Here is a 22,081-nt window from a genome sequence, read left to right as displayed (position 1 = left end):
AAGTTTCACTAGCACAGTGGTGCATGCCTGTAATTCCAGCTGTTTGGGAAGCTGACCTGGAAGATCCCAAGTTCAAAGCCAACCTCAGCAATTTAGCAAGGCTCTAAATAACTTAGCAAGAACCTGTCTCAAAATAAAAAAATAAAATGGGCTGTGGATGTAGCTCAGTTGTAATGCAGTCTTGGGTTCAATCTCCAGTACAAACAAAAAAGAGTTTCCCATTCTGGTTCCAGTTTTTCAATACAGTGGGGTTGAGAATATGATCAGCCTATGTATTTGGTGGGAACTGTTATAAAAATGCTCCCAAGAGAACATCTGGCATCTATTTGGAGAAACAAGGAGAAACTTGCTCAGAGATTTGGCTATTGTCATAGAATACTGCTGTTTTCCAAAACCTCATCCAGGGAAGGTATCACAGTCTGACATCACCTTTTCTCTCCTCTTTCATGGACCTCAGGTCAAGGGTCTCAGGTCTCTGGATTGTTTCATTTGTTTGTCACTGGACTGTAGGCATATCCACAGAGCCAGAGCTCAAGAAACAGGAAAACTGCATTCATCAGATTTTATTGGGAAACTCTTGCTTTAGAAGGCAAATCACACAAGAAAATCAGTCAAGCCTTTCATGCCATCATAAAATATTTAAGAAGTTGTACTAGAATAATCTTTAAAGAACTGTTTAATAAGTTCCTACTGTGTGCTTAGCTCAGTGGTAGCTATTATGACCATAAAAGACATTACCGTAAGATGAGAATATCAAGAATTTAGATGCAAGGAGGTTTCAGGGCTGCAACTATCCTCTGTTCATCCTTTTGTGTCCTCTTACCAGTTCACCAGCTGTGTCCTGGGGAACTGACCATCATGGAGCATGGCTCTCTTGTCCTTTGGCTGGATTGGTTACTGGGAAGACCAGCAAGTCATTAAGAAGGTGGAAGAGAGGGAGGCTAGGTGTTTGTTTATCCCTAGCTGTCCTCTACTAGGTCAGTGTGGGTTGACCAAGTCTGTGCATGAGAAACCATGGTCCCTGAGAGGTGGCTTCTGTACATGTCCCCTCTCTCTGGTTCTAATAATCCTCCTTTCTCCTTGCCCTTTTCAGGCAGGGGGTGCCACCCATGTGTCTAGCCCCTGTGACTGCAGTTTGCCTCAAGGTGTTTCTCTCCCACACCTTTGTAAAATATTGAAATTGAGTATGCGCTTCCTGATGGATCCTGACTGATACATGGGAATATCAGTCAGGATATTTCCCATGAGGCTGGGAAAGATCCAGGACAATCAACCATACTTACTATGTCTACAGAGATATTGGGTTTGAAGTCAGAACAATGAGGTCTGGACTTTGACTCTGCTGCATGACCTTAAGAAAGTCTCTTAAAATCCCTGAGCTGCAAAGTTTCCATCTGAAAGATGAACGTAATATGGAATTAAGCATCCTTTATCCAAAATATTTAGGATCAAAAGTATTTTGGATTTCAAATGTTTTTGTGGGGGTGGGGATATTTGCATGTACATAATGAAATATCTTGGGGATGGGATCCAAGTCTAAACATGAAGTTCATTTATGTTCCATATACACCTTATATACATGGGTTGAAGGTAATTTTATATAATATTTTTGGTGCACTTGTGTGCACTTGTGTGAATGTGACACATCACATGAGGTCTGGGGTAGAATTTTCCACTTATGGTATCATGTCGATGTTGAAAAAGTTTCAGATTTTGGAGCATGTCAGATTTTGGATTTTCAGTTAAAACTGCCATGAGGATTTAATGAGACGATGTTTGTAAATGCAGTTTGGACTACAGCACAGCCTCTCAGGGTAGACATTGAAAAGTTGACCAATGACCCATATAAAGACTAGAAACAGAAAAAGATATGGTGATTAACAAAAGTAGGCCTGTTTTCAGGGCTCTGCTTATCGAAGTAGGAGAGAGAACCATTTCAGATTAGAAAAACTTTGAATGAATGGCTGATAAAACATTTATTTATTTTTTTCTGGCTTACATTTGGTTAACCAGAAAAGTTAATTAGCTAGAACATATTTTCCAAGCATTCCAGTAATTGGGGATTTAACTGCATGTCTAAGTTTTTGGGAAAGAGGATGAGCCCACCCATAGATCATTTATAAAACAGATGAAGATTTTTAAGGTTAACTCTGTGAGAGGTGAGAGTACACTGTAGTACACTGGGCATCTGATTGAAGGTCGAGGGACCTGAGGTATGTCCTAGTCCTGTGGAACAAGCTATGGGTGAGACCATCAGTAAGCCACAGCTTGCAAACAGTTCTGTTTTTTCATGTAGAAAATCATGATAGTGACCTACTTTTCAATACTATGGGTTGCAAAGTGCAGTCATAGGTGATTCCTAAGGTGGATTTTTGCACAAAATTCTGATATCAACTTTAAATATAATTTCAAGGCCATCGTGCAATAACGGGATCATAGGATGTTTATGTTAGAGATCATCCAGCTTGACACCTTCAGACCATGTGTCATCTCAATGTTGTTGAGCCTCCAGAAACACCTTATTGGGTGCATGCCCAACTCAGCACGTCCTCACACCCGAGACAGAAACACCAACTGGACTCCTAATATACTGAAGGGAAAGTAGACTTTGCTGAAAGATCCTGACGAAATAGAGAAAGCTATCACATGTCATAGAGCTTCCTCTGGGACCTCTGACTGTTGGAACAAATAGCCACACACTCGGTGGACTAAAACAAAGTAAATTTGTCATGTTATAATTCTGAGTCTAGAGGACTGTGTACCTTGAGGATGCTGTAGGGGACAGTCTGTTCCCATGGTTTTTATAGCTTCTAGAATCTAGAGACCTACTTTCCTTGGCTTATCATCCTTTCCTTCATTTTCAAAGCCAGCAACATAACATCTTCTCTCTGAATTCCTGCCTCTTTCTCTAAGGACCTTGTGATGACATTAGGCCCACCACTGAATCCAGGATAACCTCCCCATTTCAAGATCCCTAACTTAATCACCTCTGCAATGTTCCCTCTATCATATAAGGTAACAGTCACAAGTTCCAAAGATTAAGAGCAGATTTCTCCCGTGGGATGTCATGTAGCATGCACATCTTTTAAGAACCATTCTTATCTTAGACATGTCTCTCTTCGTATTTCCACACTCAATGACAAACTGTCACCTCTCCTTTCTTTTCCTGAAAATAAAAAAAAATTGTCTGGGCCTTTCTCCATATATTCTCTCCAAAACCATGTCCCTGATTCGAACAAAAACTTAACCCAAATGATAACCAATTACTGCCTCTCAAAAATACCTGCAGTAGGGCTAGGGAGATAGCTTAGTTGATAGAGTGCTCGCCTCGCAAGCACAGGACCCTGGGTTCAATCCCACCACCGCAAAAAAAAAAAAAAAAAAAAGGAAAAAACCCGCACTAGAGTCATTCACCCAGCTACTCTCCGGGGAGCAGCTCTGGAGCCCCAGCACTGGTGTGACTTATCCAAGGCCACGCACCAGGTGATGGCAGGTCTCCTCACTGCCAAACCAGTGCTTTCCCTTCTCTCTATAGTAAAGAAGGTCATCAGAACAGCCTGTATTTTCTTTGTATGATATTGATCTCATGCACGCATGGGATGATCTCATGAGATTAGTCATTTGCCCAGTTGTCTATGTGGTGATGTTCCTTTTAAAAGTATTTTCTTCCTTGTAGGAGGCGAAGGAGGAGAGAAAGGTGACATAATGTTCTTCAAAACACTTCCTAGTGACTTGGCCTCAATGGGAATTTCCTCATCCCAATCTGGAGAAGCACAGCTCTAACAGGAGACTTTTAAGTGCGTTTGCTCACATGATGAACCAGCTGGCTTCCCCGGGGTGGCTCAGGAAAATTCCTTAAGTGTTTACATCCTGCAGTTACTCACCCTGGATACGCTAAGTAGAGCTTCCCATGTATAAAGCTCCACCGCAAATCAATAACTGCAATTTGGATGACTGACTTTGTGCCTCTGGGTTTGGTGCTCATATTGGAAACTTTTTTTTTTTTTTTTTTTTTTTTTCTGTTTATCTTAACCCACACCCAGGCTTCTTTTGTACTTTGGATTCAGCAATTTTAAAGGCTGGTCACCTGTCTGAGATTCCTTCCACTATCCCCAAAGAAAAATTCTAGAATTCCAGTTTGCACTTTAAACCAGATAATTTTCAATGAGACCAGTCCTTCAAGTTTTGAGAATGTCCATTTTACATGATACAACAATAAATAGACAAATACAATCTTAATTTTATTGATGTAGGTTATTATACATGCTCCATGAACTTTTAGTTCTCAACAAAGCCTGACTTTAATATGCCCAACCCCAGTCTGCTCTTGGTTTGTGCTATTCTCAAGACACATTTACCTTAAATATATAAATATTCATGGTGTACCTAGTAAATACTTGGCATGGCGTGTGAAAGATACAGAGACAAAAAGAGGAAACAGATGGTCATTGCGTACCAGGAGCTCTCAGTCTGGCTGGGGAGACAATCATGAAGTGGCCATCCCATGTGAAACTGGCAGGTCTCTTCACTAACAATAATACTTACTCCTTCTTACACTCTGGAATTATCCATGTTTCCATGTTCCTTTGGGACTCAGCTCACATCCCATATGTCATTAAATGCAGGTTAACCATCCGAGCCTCTTCTTCTCTGATTTCCTATAGAATCTTCAACTCAATTATATACCCTTAAATTGCCTTGTGCAGAAAGTTAAACATGTGAGGGCTAAGAGCTCTTAGTTTTGTAATGCAAACAAAATGAAATCTAAAGTCCTCACCATGGCCTCCAGGGCCCTGGGCAGTCCGGTGTCTACTGAAATTTTGAGTTGTTCATCGCCTACCACCTTCCCTCTTGATTTCACCACACTTACTTCCTTTCTGTTTCTGAAACATACCAAGCCCTCTCTTGACTCAGAGCCTTTGCACTTGTTTCCTTTTTCTGTAATCTCTTGCCCCTGGTCTTTGCATCATTTGCTCTTCTTGACTTTAGTGTTTGCGGAAATATCACCCTTACAGACATTTTAGATATTCCTGAACTAAAAAGTGACCCTGGTCCCTCCCTCCCTAGTGCACTCACTCACTCCCTTCCTTCCTTCCTTCCTTCCTTCCTTCCTTCCTTCCTTCCTTCCTTCCTTCCTTCCTTCCTTCCTTCCTTCCTTCCTCTCCCCCCTTTTCCTTCCCCACTCTTCTGCCTCTTTTCTCCTCCTCCTCCTCTTCCTCTTCCTCTTCCTCTTCCTCTCCTTCTCCTTCTCCTTCTCCTTCTCCTTCTCCTTCTCCTCCTTCTCTCTCCATTTGTTTATGAATTATTTATCTTGATTGGACACTTAGGTAAGTGACAATGCTTTGATTATTGTCTCCTCCCTCTAGGCTGAAAGCTCCTTGAAGGTAGGGATTTGTCTCATTCTTTGCTGACTCCCCAGTGACTAGAGCAGGTACTCACACAAAGTAGGTCATGAATAAACATTTGTAGAATAAATGATTCCTCCACAGCACTTAAAGGAGAGTTGAGCACAAAGTGTTTATTCATAAAAAGATAGCACTGCTAATAGTAACTTTGATAATCCCTGTTATTTTGAGACATCTTTTGCAATGTAAGATGGCATTTTTTAACTATGTGCATAAAATCAAAGAACACAAAACCTTAGAAATCATCTGATCCTAGTCCCAAATGAGAAAATTCTCTTTTCCTTGAATACCCCCTATAAATTCTTTTGAGAAAAAAAAAATTATTTAGAAATAATTATATCTAATTATAAATAATCCTTGTGTGTGTTTTTTTTATCCTTTTATAACCATTAAGTCAAGGGTAGCCTGAATTAAAACCCCACAGCCTTATAATATTAAAATCTTTAATATTAAAATTTAGAGTTATCTTTTTCATGTAGAGATACCATGTGTCTTCTTGAAAACCTCAGACTTTTACCTGAAATCAGTACATTGAAAACCTTGTAAATCATACAGTATTCAACATAGCAGAGAAGATGTATGTTTTATCTTTAGTTTGCTTCATTTTCTTTTTTTTAATCTGGGAGAAAAATAATTGATACCTTGACATCCTGGGAATTTAAAACGTTTTTGAAAAATGGAAATTTACATTTCCCTGAAGGTGCACTCTTCATTTATAGCTTCTGGAATCTTCTTTGAGGAGGGTGCCTATGCAGGGCCCAGGCTACACTCAGGATCCACAGCTCAGGGAATTCCTCTCTGGAGGTATGTTCCCTTCCTGACTACCATCATGTCTCCCATGAGGAGATCAGAAAGTCAGGACAGCATCTTTCAATGCTAAGAGCCTTAGCTCACAGAAGAATACCAGACATCCCTTAGTGACTTTTAAATGAGTTTCCAAACTACAAGTTATTCAACTAAGAAGTGCTTGCTTCCAAACTGTTGAGTTAAAAATCTTCCAGATTGCAAGTTCTTGAGTGTATTCCTCATAGAATATAGTAAGAAGCAACTGTTAATGCACATATAAATATCCACTAATACCTAAAAATACATCCACTATCACTAGTAATAATAAAACTAATAAAAGGAGACATTTTGAACTTATACAGGTGGCAAATGCTAAAAAATAAAAACGTATTGCTGGTGAAGCGTCAAACAATTCTTCCATACATTGATGGTAGGAATATATAAAAATATAAATATTTTTTGGACATCAATTATATCCTGTGGAAATAATCAGGTGCAGAAAAAGGTTTTATTCAAGGACATGCATTGTAATATTATTTATATGGTAAAAGTCAGTGTCCAAAAATAGCAACACAATTAAATGAATAAGAGACATTAAGAGAATGAAACATTAAGCAATCATTGGAATGTTGTTCAAAAATAATAGAGTGATATGAAAAATTGCTCAGGATATATGAAAAGAAAATGAGTATAACAATATAGTATATAGAACTGAGTATAGTGTAAGATCCAATTTCACTCTGTCCCTCTGAAATGTTAAAAGTGGGTGGTGGGATTAGGAGTGATTTCTATTTTTATCTTTTCTGTGGTGGGCATGTTCTTCTTTTAGAAAAAATTTCAGACAGTCTCTGACTTACGGTGACTTATGGGGCAAAAGTGATATGCACTCAGTATAAACCATACTTTGAATTTTGATCTTTTGGGGCTGTTATCTTTTGTGGGCTCAGTGGTAGATCGCTTGCCTAAGCATGGGCAAGACCCTGGGTCCAGTTTCCAGCATCCCTCAAAAGCAAAAAATAAAAAGTAAAAACAAAAACCAACCCCAAATCCTTGACTTTTGCCAGGCCTCTGATGTGCAGTAGAATACTCTCTTGTGATGCTAGGCAGTGGCAATGGCAGCAAGCTGTAGCTCCCAGTCAGTCATGTGATCACTTGGCAATCACTTTGTACCATCTTTCTAAGCTATGAGGTTCAGTAGGTTAGGTGAATTAGATGCATTTTTGACTTACGATACTTGCAATTTATGGTGGTTTTTTGGGAATGTAGCCCTATAGTGAGTCAAGAAGCAACTGTATTTAATTAATAAACAAAACAGGGCTAGGAATGCAGGTTAGTGGCAGAGTGCTTGCCTAGCATGGGTGAGGCCTTGGGTTCAACTTCCAATACCACAAAAACAAACAAACAAAAACAAACAGAACATAGAAGCTCCCAAAATAATGAGCATGTTCCTGCTCCTGACCATGAAGAAATATCCCAGTTTTTATAGTTATGCTTGTATGCATCTCCATTTTGGCAAACTGATTTAGGATCTGTTCTCCCCACTGAGTTAGAATCACCAACATTATCATTATTATTCTTTTCACAATTTTTAGGCCAAGAGAAAGGTCTGACTTGGTTACAGAATCACCAGGAGGCTGGAGGCAGGGTAGCTACACAACTCTCAGGCCGACATCCTTCCTGGAAAGACAGCATCTACCCTTGAAGCATATAACTCAGTTCCATGACCTTGGTTCTCAAACTTGGTTTTCTTCCTCTCTATGTTGACTCTTTCAAAGGTAACTAATTCGGGTAATTTCTTGGTCTAAGAATTTTCATAATTCTCAACAGGTACACCTTACAAAACAAACAAGTAAAGGCCCTCTCCTGACGCCATGTCCTCCTTTGGTATTGCCACACGCTGGCTGCTGTCCTCCAGACCAACTCCCTTCTTCACCCATGTCAGCCATCGTCTCTCCATTCTGCCTTCCTCATCTCCCTTGCCACAACTCCTCCTGCTGAGGCATCGATAGTTTCCATTTTACTCAATCCAATGAACAAATCTCAAGCTCTCCTCTCCCGCACGAGACCCATCAGAGCATCAATACAGTTGTTAGAGTCCTCTTCTCAAGTGCTCTCATTTCTCAGCAGTGAGAGCCCTGGGTTGGACGTGTGTACTCATGGGCAAGGTTGATCACCTTAGATCATTCTTTTAAGAATGTCATTGTGATCTTTTTCTCCTTCCGTAGAATAGGGTTATAACTTCTCTTGGGAAGAATTCTGCCTCCAGAAGATCCTTACTGCTGGCACATTTTTGGTCCTTCATATGTTGTCTGCTACTAGGTAGAATCACATGAGTATGCAGAGGACAGTGTGACTTGACAACAAAAACCATTTTGCCAGGATGCTGGGAATATCTTTGCTGAAAGAGTGACCTTAAAGCAGGTGTGGCGGGGAAGACCATCTAAATAGCCTTTAATTCAATCAGAAAAAGAATAAGAGAATCTGCTTGTCAAAGTTGAACAAGAATAAAAATATCCCTTGAGGTCAAGAGTCAGAGAGTTTACAACTTTCAGGTCTATCTGGATCATTTGGTCATCTCTGTATCTTGACCCAAGCTCTGAGACTGTCTGTCTGAGATGTGAAGATCAGGTTGAAGTTGTAAAGTCCCCTCGCCAAGTCCTTCAGGTGGACCTGCTGCCCTTCTTTTATGCCTCTTCCAGAACAGAAGGCCATGATGTCTGGTGTCAAACATCAGTCTAAGAAGAGTCCCTTTAACTGTGTTCTGCACTGAAGAGACCCTTGAGCTCCTGGCCCTCTCTGTAAGAAGCACAGTCTTTCTAGGGTCAGAGGGTTGGGAAAAGGGATGGACCAAAATGCATTTTGTATTTCAACAACTGGGGAGTAGGGATACTCCAACAAACAAGTCTCTATGTTCAGAAATTGATACTGAAAATGCTCAATTTGTTTTGTCTGTCATAGACAAGAGCTCAGTGTGTACGTTCTCCTTGCCTAAGGTTTGAGTCTGGTCAGGGCTTCCATCCCATTCATTTAGCTTGCAATTGATCATAACAACTATTGGTTTAGTTATTAAAATTTTAAAATTTGAAACATAAAAAAAAAAAAAAAGAAATCTCCAAATAAAACGGGGTAAACTCCCTTTGGGACACATTGCAGGACTGAAACAACCTCCTTATTATTTTGAACTCTGGATCTCATATTTTGTTGCAAATAGACAAAGGATAAAATGGAACAAAAGAGAGTCTTTTTTGTGAAGTTAATACCTTAGAGGTAAGATTCAAGTCATAGGGCTTAAAAAGAGACCTTCCTTCTCTTTTTTGGAAGGGAGTAAGTGTTGAACTGTGGTGCCTTCCACTGAGCTGTATCCCCCAGCCCTTTTAAACTTATTTTTTATTTTGAGATAGGGTCTTGCTAAGTTGCTGAGGCTGGCCTTGAACTGGTGATCCTCTTCCCTCAGCTTCCTGAGTGGATGGGATCACAGGTGTGCATCTCCACACCTGCTTTCCCTCTCTTTTATTTTTATACTATCAAGGCAGAAATATTTGTCAATTCTCTCCTGTGTATCAGATGCTGTTCATATCTTGTAGTAGGTGGCCTTCACCTAAATAGCAGCATAACTATATCATGCTCACTATGTCCTGGGCATGATTTCAATAGAGTCATATAAAGTCTTACAATAACCTTAAGAAAGATACTAGGGCTAATCACCCTTGGACTAAAGATGAAGAAACTGAGGCACAGAGCAGTTAAAGCATTTGATGAAAGCTGTACAGCTCCTGAGGGCAGATGGGGGATGTGAATCCAGGCATTGCAGCTCCTAGGACTGGACTCGTGGGGGCAGTAATGCCCAGCTGACTTGTGATGATGAAAATGTTTTCCATGCCATCCAATATGGCAGTCACAACCACCTGTGGCCACTGAGAACTTAAACGTGGCTAGTGCCACTGAAGAAGCGAATTTTAAATTTTATTTAATTTTAAGTATAGACATATGGTGGTGATATTGTGGGTTTGCTTTCAGACCATGGCAATAAAGCAAGTCACATGAATTTTTTGGTTTCCCAATGCATATAAAAATTGATTACACTATACTCTCTGGCCTATTAAGTGTTCAATAGCATTACATCTAAAAAGAAACCAACGTGCACACCTTAATTAGAAATACTTTATTGCTAAAAAGTGCTAGCAATCACCTGTTCAGCTGGAAAAATGGTACCGATAGACTCAGCTGGAGGCAGAGTTGCCACAAACCTTCAATTTGTGAAAAATGCAATAACTGTGAAGTATAACAAAGCAAAACACCACGAAATGGGGCATGGCTGTGATTTAAATTTAAATAGCCACATGTGGCTGACCGGTGGCTCTTTTATTGGATAGCACAGCTTATGGTCTGTGCTTAGTAACTCCAGAAATAATATTGGAAAGGTGGTTGGTATCCTTAGGAGAGGACACGGAGGGTCAGGGCAGCTGCAGAGTTGATCCACACCTCTGAAGTCAGCCTCTAGAGCCACATGCTCTGGCCACCAGCAATGCCTGTCCCACCCCCATTCCACCTGTAATCCATTCTCTTAGCTCTTCATCTCTTTCCAGAGAGGATCTGAAAGCATATCTTTCCTCCTTTGCTCTTATCCAGTAGTCTTTTTTCCCTTCTTCTATTATTAAGGTAGTAACAGTAGAACAGCCCTGTGTGACAGACTGCATGCCACATGCGTGGGGCTGTGGGATGGCCCCGTTAATGGGCCAGATTGGAAGAGTTCAACTTGATATTAAGTGGCATTTTCATCTTAACAAGCTCAAGGCTTATCCCAAACTATTTTGTTGTCTCTTTCTTGTTTATTCTTTCCTCCACCCTACTCCAAATCTTCCTTCATTTGTAATAGATATGTGCCATATAAACAAAATAACCTTTGGCTTAAAGTACTGAAGTTCTTTCTACCTCATACTTGGTGTTTAATTTGAATGTTCCTCTCCTTGCCAAGCTAATCCTCTATTAGCTAATATTATTATTCTAGAGCAAAATTATTTATGGTTGGGGAGACTGTCACCTTTCCCTAAGCAGTATTTGGAATAAACCAACTTTATGGTAATCCACAATGAGCCAAGCAAGTGTGTTGTACCCAGTAGCTTCTCAACGACTGTGAACACTGAGTCACCTTCCTCAGCCTTCCTTTAGTGACTTAGGACTAACCTATGTAGGAAATTTCATATACCAGAACTCTGTTCAACCAAGAAAAGCCAAATTCCAATACTGGTACACCCAGGCTTAAAGCCCCCAGGCAATCCCCTATGGCATGAGAATAGAAGGAATTGTGCTCCTTTATCAGATCACAAAGTGCAATTGCTGTATTATCTGGAAACTAAGACTCACCCAGCTCCCAGACAGACCAGCAAGAATCTAATGTTACCCAGTGGCAAGGAGCATGCCAGTATTTCCAGTGATCTGGAAAGTAGAGCCTGTTGGAAAGCAGCAGGAGAAAGTGACTGAGGAGGACTCTTTTTTAGGACAGTGAAAATACGGACAGAATGAGCATTTGTGGGTAGGTCTCCTTGATGCCTCCAATACCCTGTGATATATATTGGACTGGGAGTGTGTCAAAGGAAGATTGACCTATGTCAGTACAGCCAAACTGCTGGTATTTGAAGAACAGAACCTTGATATCAATTAGTGTTACCATTTCCAGTGAATGATTTAGAGGGATCCGTTTATATGGTGGGATGAACAGAGAAAGAGGAAAGATAAGAAGACATCTCATCATTTCTTAAGATATGAAATCTATCTCTGTACTCTTAAATAGAAGTTTTTCTCTGTTTCCAAGCAATCAGATCTCCAAGCCACCTCCTGAAGCAATCCAATATAAAACCCTACCTGTTCCTTGGTGCCTCCACAAAGCACTCTGTGGGGCGGCCCCTCACACTGATGGATAGCTGGCTGGAGAAGGTTATTTGGGCCAGTCTTTCACTTCAGTCATTGTTTTTCCCTACCTGACTGGGTACTGTTGATGAGCACTGTAGCACCATGAACACTGTCACAGGCAGGTGGATGAGGGCCAGACCTCTTTGGTTTTTTAAGACAGCCCCTCACGGGTTCACAGCCCTGGGGTATGTTAGAATCACCTGGGGAGCTTTAGAAACAGTGTCCAGTCCTCTTCCTAAGACAGGTGCATTTAATTGGTCTGAGTGGAAGCCCAGCGTGAGGAACATCAGAAGTCTTCCAGGTGATTCCCTTTGCACCTAGGACTGGAACACCTGGACAAAGACCCCTCCCTTCTACCCTCTCTCCTCCTCCTCCTCTCTCTCTACTTTCCCTTTCCCTCTTCTTTTCTTCTCTTCCTCTCTTCCCCCAACCCCTAATGTCTCCTGCAGACTCTATGAACCAAATAGAGTGCTTCCACTTTGGAAATGGAGGGTTTTGCTTTCTTTTATGAACACAGAGATGTTTTCCATCTCCAATAAACAAAACAATATATACCAATCGTAAAAAAGTTGACAATTTAGAGAAGTCTCAAAAAGAAAACAAAAACTCCTCATAATCTTCTACTAGAGATAAGAGCTGTTTGATTTTTTAGAACATTTTCTACAATGATCACAATATCTAGATATTAATTGACTCCCCCTTTCTTTCCCACTTAGTGTATCAGAGATGTCACATATCCAAGAAAGAATATGTACCTCTACTTCATCTTAAAGAGCTAATTTTAAGTATATTCAATAATGGTTTACATCTCCTTTTAATGGAAATTGAAGCTATTTTCATTACTTTGCTCCTATAAGCAATGCTGCAGTGGACATATAATTCAGACATGTGCACATAATTCCGGAGGCTGAATTCCTAGCAGTGGAGTAACCAAGTCATTGGGCAGCATATGTTCTGGTGCCTTTCTGCAGGTTGTCCTCTCACAAGATTTTGGCCAGCTTCTCCTCGGTATAAGGTGCTTGGGTCCATTTCCCTGCATCAATTCTAGCAGTCTCTTAATTTGGCAGCTCTCATAAAATAAAAATGTGTGCAAGTTCACCCAAGTTGTAGTTATCACGTGCCAAATATATGCTGGGTGCTAAGGATACTGCAACATAGAAGCCGGGGTTCTTCCTTCAAGGAGCTTTTAATTCTCCTACCCTGAGCTTCTGAGTATTTTAATGTGCATAAAATCACCTGGGCATTTATTAAAATGCAGTTTCATGGGGCTGGGTTGTGGCTCAGTGGTAGATGCTTGCCTAGCATGTGTGAGGCACTGGGTTTGGTTCTCAGCACCACATAAAAAATAAATAAAGATATTGTGTCCGTCTACAATTAAAAATATTTAAAAAAAATGCAATTTCTGCCTCTGTAGGTCTAGGATGGAGCCTGAGGTTCTGCATCTCTAAGAAACTTCCAGAAGATCCCTCCATCTGTGAGTTGGTCTGTGTCTAGCACAAGGCTCTTCAGCGGTTCCCTCTGCCTGTTTTGATCTGAACCTAACCTACTCTTTGCCTAGTTCAGTTTCTTTATCTAGCTACACCGCAGAATTACCTGGGAATCTTAAAAAAAAAAAATCATTAAATCATTAACTGTCACTTCTGGAATTCTTCCACAGAGCTTTTGAATTCACATCTCTGACACTGGGTCTGAAGACTAATATTTTAAAGAAAACCATTTGACCAGATTCTTGCAATTGCCGGTGTTTATTCCATCCCCATAAAGTTTTATAGCACCCTGAATGCTCCCTTGGAAGCACTTCCTGTGTTAATTAGCTAATTGTGTCATTATTCATTAGCATTTGTGTCTCTTTCAGTTTCTGAATTCCCTGAGGACTGTGTCTGTTTTGGGTCCTGTAGTGTCCCTGGTGCCAAGCCAGGACTTGCTGGCAAGTAGGTAGCACTCAGAACATAGGATGAATAAACATGTAGACGTATTTAATAAAGCTCTCGTAAATATCCACATTCAATTATCATGAGCCTGTAAGACAGGAGGTACAGAGTGATATATCCTCATGTTATGGATGAAAAATAGAGAGGTGTAGAGAGAGAAAGTGACCTGTTCAATGGTGACACTGTGTTCAGACTGGAACGCTGGCCCTCTGAGCAGCAGACTAGACCTCTCTGGGTCTCTCCAGGCTGCTTTTTTACAACTCTTTCAATGAGTCCAAGTTGAGAAAATTTGCTTAAACATCCCAATGTGACACTTGTTATGATCTCAGAAATTAAAAATGCTAACAGCCGTCCCCATCTGGCATCCTGGGGAGAGGCACTTAGCTTGAACAGTGACATGGAGATTGAATCATTTGAGAATAAACAATGGTTCCCCTGGTCACCTCCTTGGTTTTCTTTTTTAACATGAGCAGGAGAAAATGTACTAAAAACCACCTTTGCTCAAAGCAATGGAAGTGTGAGGGCCGAATGAGCGAGAACTGGCAGGCAATTTAAACTCTCTATAAGGAATCTTTATAATTCCAGGGGCAGAGGCCAGATGGGTGAAGGCTTTAGCCCAGGGAAATGCGGAAAGCTGCAGCTACTTGGCTTTACCTGTCTGCAATTTTATGCACAGAGGGGAAAAGACGGAGACCTAGGACTATAATTAAAGGCGGGTTGTGACTGGGCATGTGTGTATAATGAAGGGTTGATCTGAAAGTAGGTCAATGGTCCTAATTCTATTAGCCTCCGTGCCACCCTTTAAATAGCATTTCAAATGTGAAGGGGCATTACACTCATCTCCACCCTGAAGTGAAATCCATAAATAATATAACCAACCCGCACCATTATTTAAGAAAAATCAATATAGTGCACTCACTGTAGTATGAAGAACTAGAAGGCAATTAATTTGTAATAAAAAAAATGCTCTTCCAGCTGTAAATGCCCAAGTGCAAAATAATGAAGTACTTAAATTGCATCTATGCACAGAATCACTGTGGTCTCAATAGCCACAAATGATTAAGTTGTGGGGTGTTGGTGGTTCAAAGACTACTGGCAAGGGGTGGTGGGTGAAGTGACTGTCTAAAATGGTGAATGGTTGTTGTAAATTTCCAAATCAAAACTAATATTATTTTTCCTTGATTTGTATGTTTAGTTGTCTTTCTGAAAAATTCAGCACATAAATTTAAAAAATTGAGGTATAACACACAACCTGTAAAATTTGTCTTTTAAAAACATATAGTTAAGTGTTTTTAGAGTCATGTGACTATTACAGTAATCTAATTTCAGAACAAGTTTGTCACTCCAGAAGGAAAGCCATGGTCATGAACAGTTACTCCCCCTTGGACTATCTTCAGATTTTTGGCAACATTAATCTACTTCCTGTCTTTATGGATTTGCCTAATGTGGACATTTCCTATAAGTGCAATAATATAATAATGTGGCCTTTTGGACTTCACTTGCCATAATCCTGCCAGTATGGATGATGATCATATCATCATCATTGTCACAGCAACAACAGAAAGTCTTCCAAATGGTAGCAGTTCTCTAATGCAGCAGTCTTCTCGTTCCACAGGAATGAGGCAGTTTAAAATCCAAATTCCAGGGGTAATGTCTGGTGGAAGATAACAGAAGCTATGGAGACAAGAGGAAGCCCTAGGGCTTAAAAGGAGTCATAGTGCAGGGACCTCTGAAAAGACAACAGGAGGGAGAACAAGCTTGAGGAGTGGCAGCTTACTTGCTTACAAGCATTGGTACTGGGGTCAACCATAATCACCAACCCTCCTGTTTCAGTTCTGGTGCCCAAGCACCTATTAAAAAAATAAAAATTTTTTTTTGCATGGTTTGACATTTTAAGGTTAGTATCCCCCCCCTCGGTCCCAAATTAATAGAAACCAATTAGAATAATCTTAAGAAATATAGCTAAATAAAAAAAGCAGTACCAATCATGAATTCCATGGTGCCTGTGAATGGCACCATGAATGTTTGATGTACACACTTCCAGTAACTTTGCTTCTCTTCAGTATTTGTAACCCCTCCTTGGTGTGACTCTGAGAGTCAATCGTTAGGAAAACTGCAAATTGCTGGGCTATAAAATAAAATAAAAGGCAACAGCACAAGAGGAGGGAAAACCAAGAGTTACTGAGGTTTGCCAGCTCTTTTCCTCTGTCCAGGGACTCTGCTGGGCATGTTAGGCGTGATTAGAGTATTTATTCTATTACATCTTCCACTGCACAGCCATGACATCAGCAATGCAATTCAGAATGACCAGAATGAAATAAGCCAGGAGTCAGACGGCAGCTCCTGATGTGTTAAGCTAAGGAAAAATGGTTTTGTAGGGGGTTAATTCAACATTTCCCCCTCTACATCTATGTTTCATTTATTCATACATAGTCAAGGGGCCATATTGACATTATGCTGAGACTGTGTTCAGCATTTCCTTCTCCTGCTGGGAGGCTCCTCCTTCTCCGCAAAATCGCTACCACAAGACCTTTGCAATGCAAGAGGCTTTTCTCTTCCTACAGCACTTACTCTTTTGAGGCTTCATGAGCTGCCAGCTGTCCCCACCACGCAGTCACAGCCTATCTGGTCTCTGTGTTCAGTCCTTTCCTCCCCATTCTCAGCCCCATGGCAGATGCTCCTCCTAAATCCAGCTCTGGTTATTACCTCTTTTTAACAATGCCCTGGTGCAAAGAGAAGGATGGTCACACCCTTAGCAGGTTCTTTGGCTCACTCTACCTTTCCAGCCTTATATTTGCTTACTTGAAGTTGGCCCCAGTGCAAAGTAACCTCCAAAGAGGTTGCCAAGCATATTGAAAAAGAATATTGCTTGTTTAACTAATTGTGAAATTGTAATGCTCGTTGAAGGCGGTTTGGAAAATACAGGGAGTGTAAAGAAGAAAATAATAATCACCCATAGCCCAATGTCTAGAATAAGCCACTGGTAACATTTTGGTGCAAATGGTTTCCAACAATGCACAAACTATACATAAATATTGCATCTGCTATTTTCACTTATTTTATTATGGATATTTGCTCAGATCATTAACATATTCTTATAAAATATGATTTGAATGGCTATTAAATGTTCCATTATATATTTGTGCCATAACTGATGTAATCATCCATCAATTGTTGGTTTTGTTAGACATTTAGTTTCTATAAAATTTCCACTATTATAAACAATGTTACAATGAACTTATTTGCATGTAAATCTTTGGTCACAATTTGGGGGTTTGCTTAGAAGTTTACCAGAGATGGTACCTTACAACTCTTCTGCCTATTATTTCAATAATTGACATGCTTGTTTTTATTTACCTATTAAATGTGTGTTTACCCTGTGCAAACTGGCACAAAGTTCTGCCATATTGGGTGTGCTACAAATGGTGTTTGAACTAAGACAGCTTATTTCTTTGGACCTCAGTTTCTTCATATGTGAGATGAAAATGTTGAATATCACTTTTAAATTTTTTTTTAGTTGTCGATGGACATAACTTTTATTTATTATTATTATTTTTTAATGTGGTGTTGAGGATTGAAGGCAGTGCCTCACATGTGCTAGGCAAGTGCTCTACCACTTAGCCACAACCCCAGCCCCTGAATATCACTTTTAAAAGTTATTTTCTCAGGGTTTTGTACCTCAGACCTTAGCTAATATCCATCTAAGATATGATATTCACATAAAGTTGTGATTGCAGTCCATTTCTTACATGGGTAACTAATTTTCTGTGGGGCTCAGATGACCTGCGGCTTGTACTAGACTGGAATTTAGTCCAGAGGCAACATGGTGAGGTGGGAAGTCTATGGGGTATGCATTCCCTTACCCCTAGCTTCAATTTCCCAGGTGAGTTTGGGCGAGTACCTCAGCCTTTCTAGAGTTCAGATCTTCCTTTGTAAATGTACTAATTGTGCCTACATTCAGGGTTGGTGGGAGGACTAAATGGGATAATGCATTCAGACTCCTTGTAAGAGGAGGACCTTCATTGTCACAGGTACATTGGAAGTGCCGAAAAACAGACCCAAACAAAACCCCAAACCAACCTTTTTATTATTTAAAATGTGGCTTCAGGTCAGGAAATTTTCCATCAGCTTTCATTTGTAACTGTTCCTAAGCCATGTAATAACATAATGATTGGAAGAATAGTGTAATTGAAATTGCTCAATTTTGTTACCTGGAGTAGTTTAATTTCATTCATTGACATTTTAAAAGATGCTGATTCAAGACCAGTAGAGTAGAGGAGGGGGTCTAAGGGGCAGGGAGGAGGGGAGGGCTTGGGGAAGTACAGAGGAATAAAATCTACCAAATTTTGCTATGTTCTGGTACGAATATACTACAGTGAATCCTGTGTGTGTATGCGTGCCTGCGTGCACGTGTGTGTGGTCATAATGACTAATTAAAATAACAATAACAATAACAGAAGGGAGATCAGTAGAGCAGAACAAGTGAATGGGGAGGAAAGAGGAGAGGGAAAGGGAAGTACTGGTGAATGAAATTGATCAAATTATGTTATGTGCATATACAAATATGGCATAATGAATCACACTATTATGTGTAAGTATAATGCACCAATAAAAATATAAACAATATGCCAATTCTGTGTCAGATGCTATTCTGGGTTCTGGAGCAGGAGATGAAAGGGACCAGGTTTTTGCTCTCAGGAATCTCATATGCAGTTCCTTGTAGCCTATGTAGGAAAGATGTCGTTAGATTGGGAGACATGGACCAGAAGGAAGTGGTAGGGGATAAGAGTGGAGATCTGGCATCCAGCTTCCTCTGTTCGAATCCTAGCTCTATCACTGATCAGTTGTGTGGCCTTGTTACATGAGCTCCCCACATCTCAGTATGATATTTTCCATTTGTAAAATGGGGTAGTAATAACATTGTTTTAGTCAGCTTTTTTGCCTCTGTGACCAAAAGATCTGACAAGAACAGCGTATAGGAGGAAAAGTTTATTTTGGCTCACAGTTTCAGAGGTACAGTCCATGGTCAGCCAACTCCATAGCTCTGGGCCCAAGGTGAGGCAGAACATCATGGCAGAAGGGCATGTTAAGAAGCAGTTCAGGACATGACAATCAGGAAGCAGAGAGAGAGAGCTCTGTTCACCAGAGACAAAATATAAATCCCAAAGACATGCCCCCAGTGACCTCCTTCCTCTAGTCATACCCTACCTGCCTATAGTTATCACCCAGTTAATCCATATCAGTGAATTAATCCACTGATTAGGTTAAACCTTTATAATCTAACCATTTCACCTCTGAACCTTCTTGCACATGAGCTTTTTGGGAGACACCTCATTTAAACCCTGACCAACATTTTCCCCAAAAGTGTCATTGTAAAGAGTTTTAAAATGAGATGATTCCTGGTGTGTGCTTAGAAAACGAGAGCATGTAGTATGCTCTTATTTGTTGTTACTGAGAGTCAAGGGCCTTAAATTCTTATCTTATGTTTCCCCCTCAATAGTGTTGTGGCTCATAAAAAGGATCAGCTTCTGAATCAAAAGGCAAGGAAGGGGGTTGCTATATGGCTGTGCTGATGAGTCCTGACTATCAAGGGGGAAATTGGGTTATTCTCACTGGGTGCAAGGAGGAGTCTGTCTGAGAGACGGAAGTTCCCCTGGGGCATCTCAGCACTCCCATGCCCTGAGGTGGAAGGCAATGGAAATTGCATCAACCCAGTTCAGAGGACAGCTCTAAACCATTCTCTACTTGGAAAATTCAAGGGCAGGGAAGGAGGGGTTGCCTACCCAAGTTCCCCTTTAGAGTTATGATTCTAGAGTTCTAAGTCCCCATTCTATTTCTCACTTTTTGGGAGTTGTATGCCGAGGTATCTGGGAAAATAGCCAGTTTTATTTTCAGATCACCATGGTCGATGTGAGTAGTTCAGTAATAAGACTGTGTGGCCAAAGTTCAAATAGGAAACACACCCACTTCATATGGAAAATGTCAAATGACAGAGTTAAACATGATGTTTTTCCTACAATGTCATTCAGAACAGAGAATTACTTAGTTGGATTTCAATGACTGGACTTTTTGACTGGCTATAAATATAAGGTTATAGTATAAAAATGGCTTGTTTAAGCATCTCCTTACACCTAAGCAAAGGGTGGTAATTCCTTCCTGTTTTAATAGTGTTTAGTCCTTGTATAAATAGTGCTTTCCCCGTGTGGCTCTGCTCAGTTGAGGGATGTGAGCTGCTGATTTCCATTCTAGTATCTGGTTGGCCTGGTGACTATCTTGGGAAGTTTCTGTAGGAATCCAATTGCATGAAAGTTCATTTCATAAACCTACAAGTGACAAGCAGTGCTTTCTTTTTTTTAACTACAAAATTAGCAGTTAGTATATTCCTATTAATTGCCATTATTAATACTGATAAAGGACTTATTTAAACAGTGCCTTAGTATTTTCAAAGGGTTTTCTCAACTTCTAGATTAACACAGTAAAAAAATACAGAATTCAGTTCTTTTCTCTTTCAAAAGGTGAATTGTACTAAATTAAAACTGACTTCTTAAATAATTGTAAGATTGCCTCTGGTTACCAGAAGACATGCATTTCTCTCAATCAGTAGGACTAATTGATTTCAGAAATATAATGTTACCCCATTTCTTTAAACTTTTTTTTATTAAAAATGTAATAATTATCTTTATGGAAAATTTATTAAGTAGAAAAAAAGAACTAGCACCTTAACATACCTACAGTTATAGCCGTTATAAGATTAATTTTATGTAAGAAATGTAATATTCACAGAGTAATTTTTTGCTCATTTCTCTTTTTCTGGGAAATTTATTTTAATCCCTGAATACTCATTAGCTTGCATTACTCAAGAAAGGAATATTGATTCATCCATGTTCTAATTAAAAGCCATAGATCTTCTTTTTAAAGAATTACCAATTCCAATTGTTGGGTTTTAAAACAAGCCAATTTATTCAACTGACAACAGATTTCATTCTCCTTCCTCTTTTTTTCCCCAGTTTTCTCCCTTGAACTTGGGAGGCCACTCTGTGGTTGGTTTATTAAGTGGAACACCAATCTCACACATGTATAATTAGCAACCAAACTGAACCAAACACTTTCAGTCCACTGACCTTTCAGAGGTGAGAAGGACTGGCCCGTCTTTGCCCTGTCTGGCCTGGCTGAAGTTTTCTCCAGTTAGGTAATTTTTTTTCAGGTTCTAAAATGCAGGCATTGTTTTTACCAAATATTTTTTGGAAAGACACAGCAGTATTTTTTCTTTTTTTGGTAAAGTTTTTTCTCATCAGCAATTTCATAAGTGACTAAAACATTATCTTGATTAAATTCCCTTTTTACATTAGCTACTGGAATGGAAAAAACAAAACAAAACAGCACATTTGCCTTCATAATTTTAGCAACTTCAATAGAAGGTTCAGAAAAGCCTAGATTGATGGGAAAGAAAGATTCTTTTCGACATTTAAGATTCTGTAAGCAGAATGTTAAGTGCAAATGGCTGTAAATCTCCTTGACACCATAATAAACTGACTTTAAAAGGTGGTAGTTGGGAGTAGAGAAAGAAAGAAAAGCCACAGACCCAGAAAAGATACAATCGATGCATATAACTAACAAAAGATTTGTATACATAATATGCATTATAAAATTCCTACAGGTGCATGAGAAAAAAAGTAATCACAGTAGAATATGGGCAATGGTTATGAACAAGCAATTTGCTGAATGGAAAATCCATATGGTTGAAAAATATGAAAAGATTTGCTCATGAATAAACACATGAAAAGACCTCACGAATAATCAAGATATACAAATTAATTCTATTTGAAGTTATTTCAAATCCATTACTTAAACAACAAGGGTAAAGTCTGCTAACACCAGGTGTTGGTGAAGATGCGCAAAAGCAAGCACTGCCTCTCCTCAGATCCCCTCGTAATGTGCACACACAGGACCAAGGTTCTAGTTCATGGAAAACAACAGCAAGGGCAGAAAGTGGCCTGACATTTGCAACTGTTCTCAATAACTGAGAAAACCCAGGCTCACTGGCACACA

The 22,081-nt window shown here is 39.9% G+C and overlaps 1 protein-coding gene across 3 annotated transcripts in view; it reads right to left on the bottom strand.

Annotated features, from left to right (window-relative positions):
* The window catches only part of SLC7A14 (solute carrier family 7 member 14), a 105,253-nt gene that overhangs the window by 61,077 nt on the left and 22,095 nt on the right, over positions 1-22,081 (bottom strand). The window contains exon 1 of one of the 3 annotated variants that reach the window (XM_079101498.1): positions 19,646-19,705. The exons of the other annotated variants lie outside the window; for them this stretch is intronic. The gene's annotated coding sequence lies outside the window, so the exon portion shown is untranslated. Of the gene's footprint in view, positions 1-19,645; positions 19,706-22,081 lie in introns of those variants that run through there. 3 annotated transcript variants of the gene reach the window in all.

Source organism: Sciurus vulgaris (genome assembly GCF_902686455.1).
Source record: "Sciurus vulgaris genome assembly, chromosome: 10".
In the NCBI taxonomy this organism is placed as follows: Eukaryota; Metazoa; Chordata; class Mammalia; order Rodentia; family Sciuridae; genus Sciurus; species Sciurus vulgaris.
The sequence above is the reverse complement of the archived record's forward strand: the minus strand, read 5'-3'. Positions and strand labels throughout refer to the sequence as shown.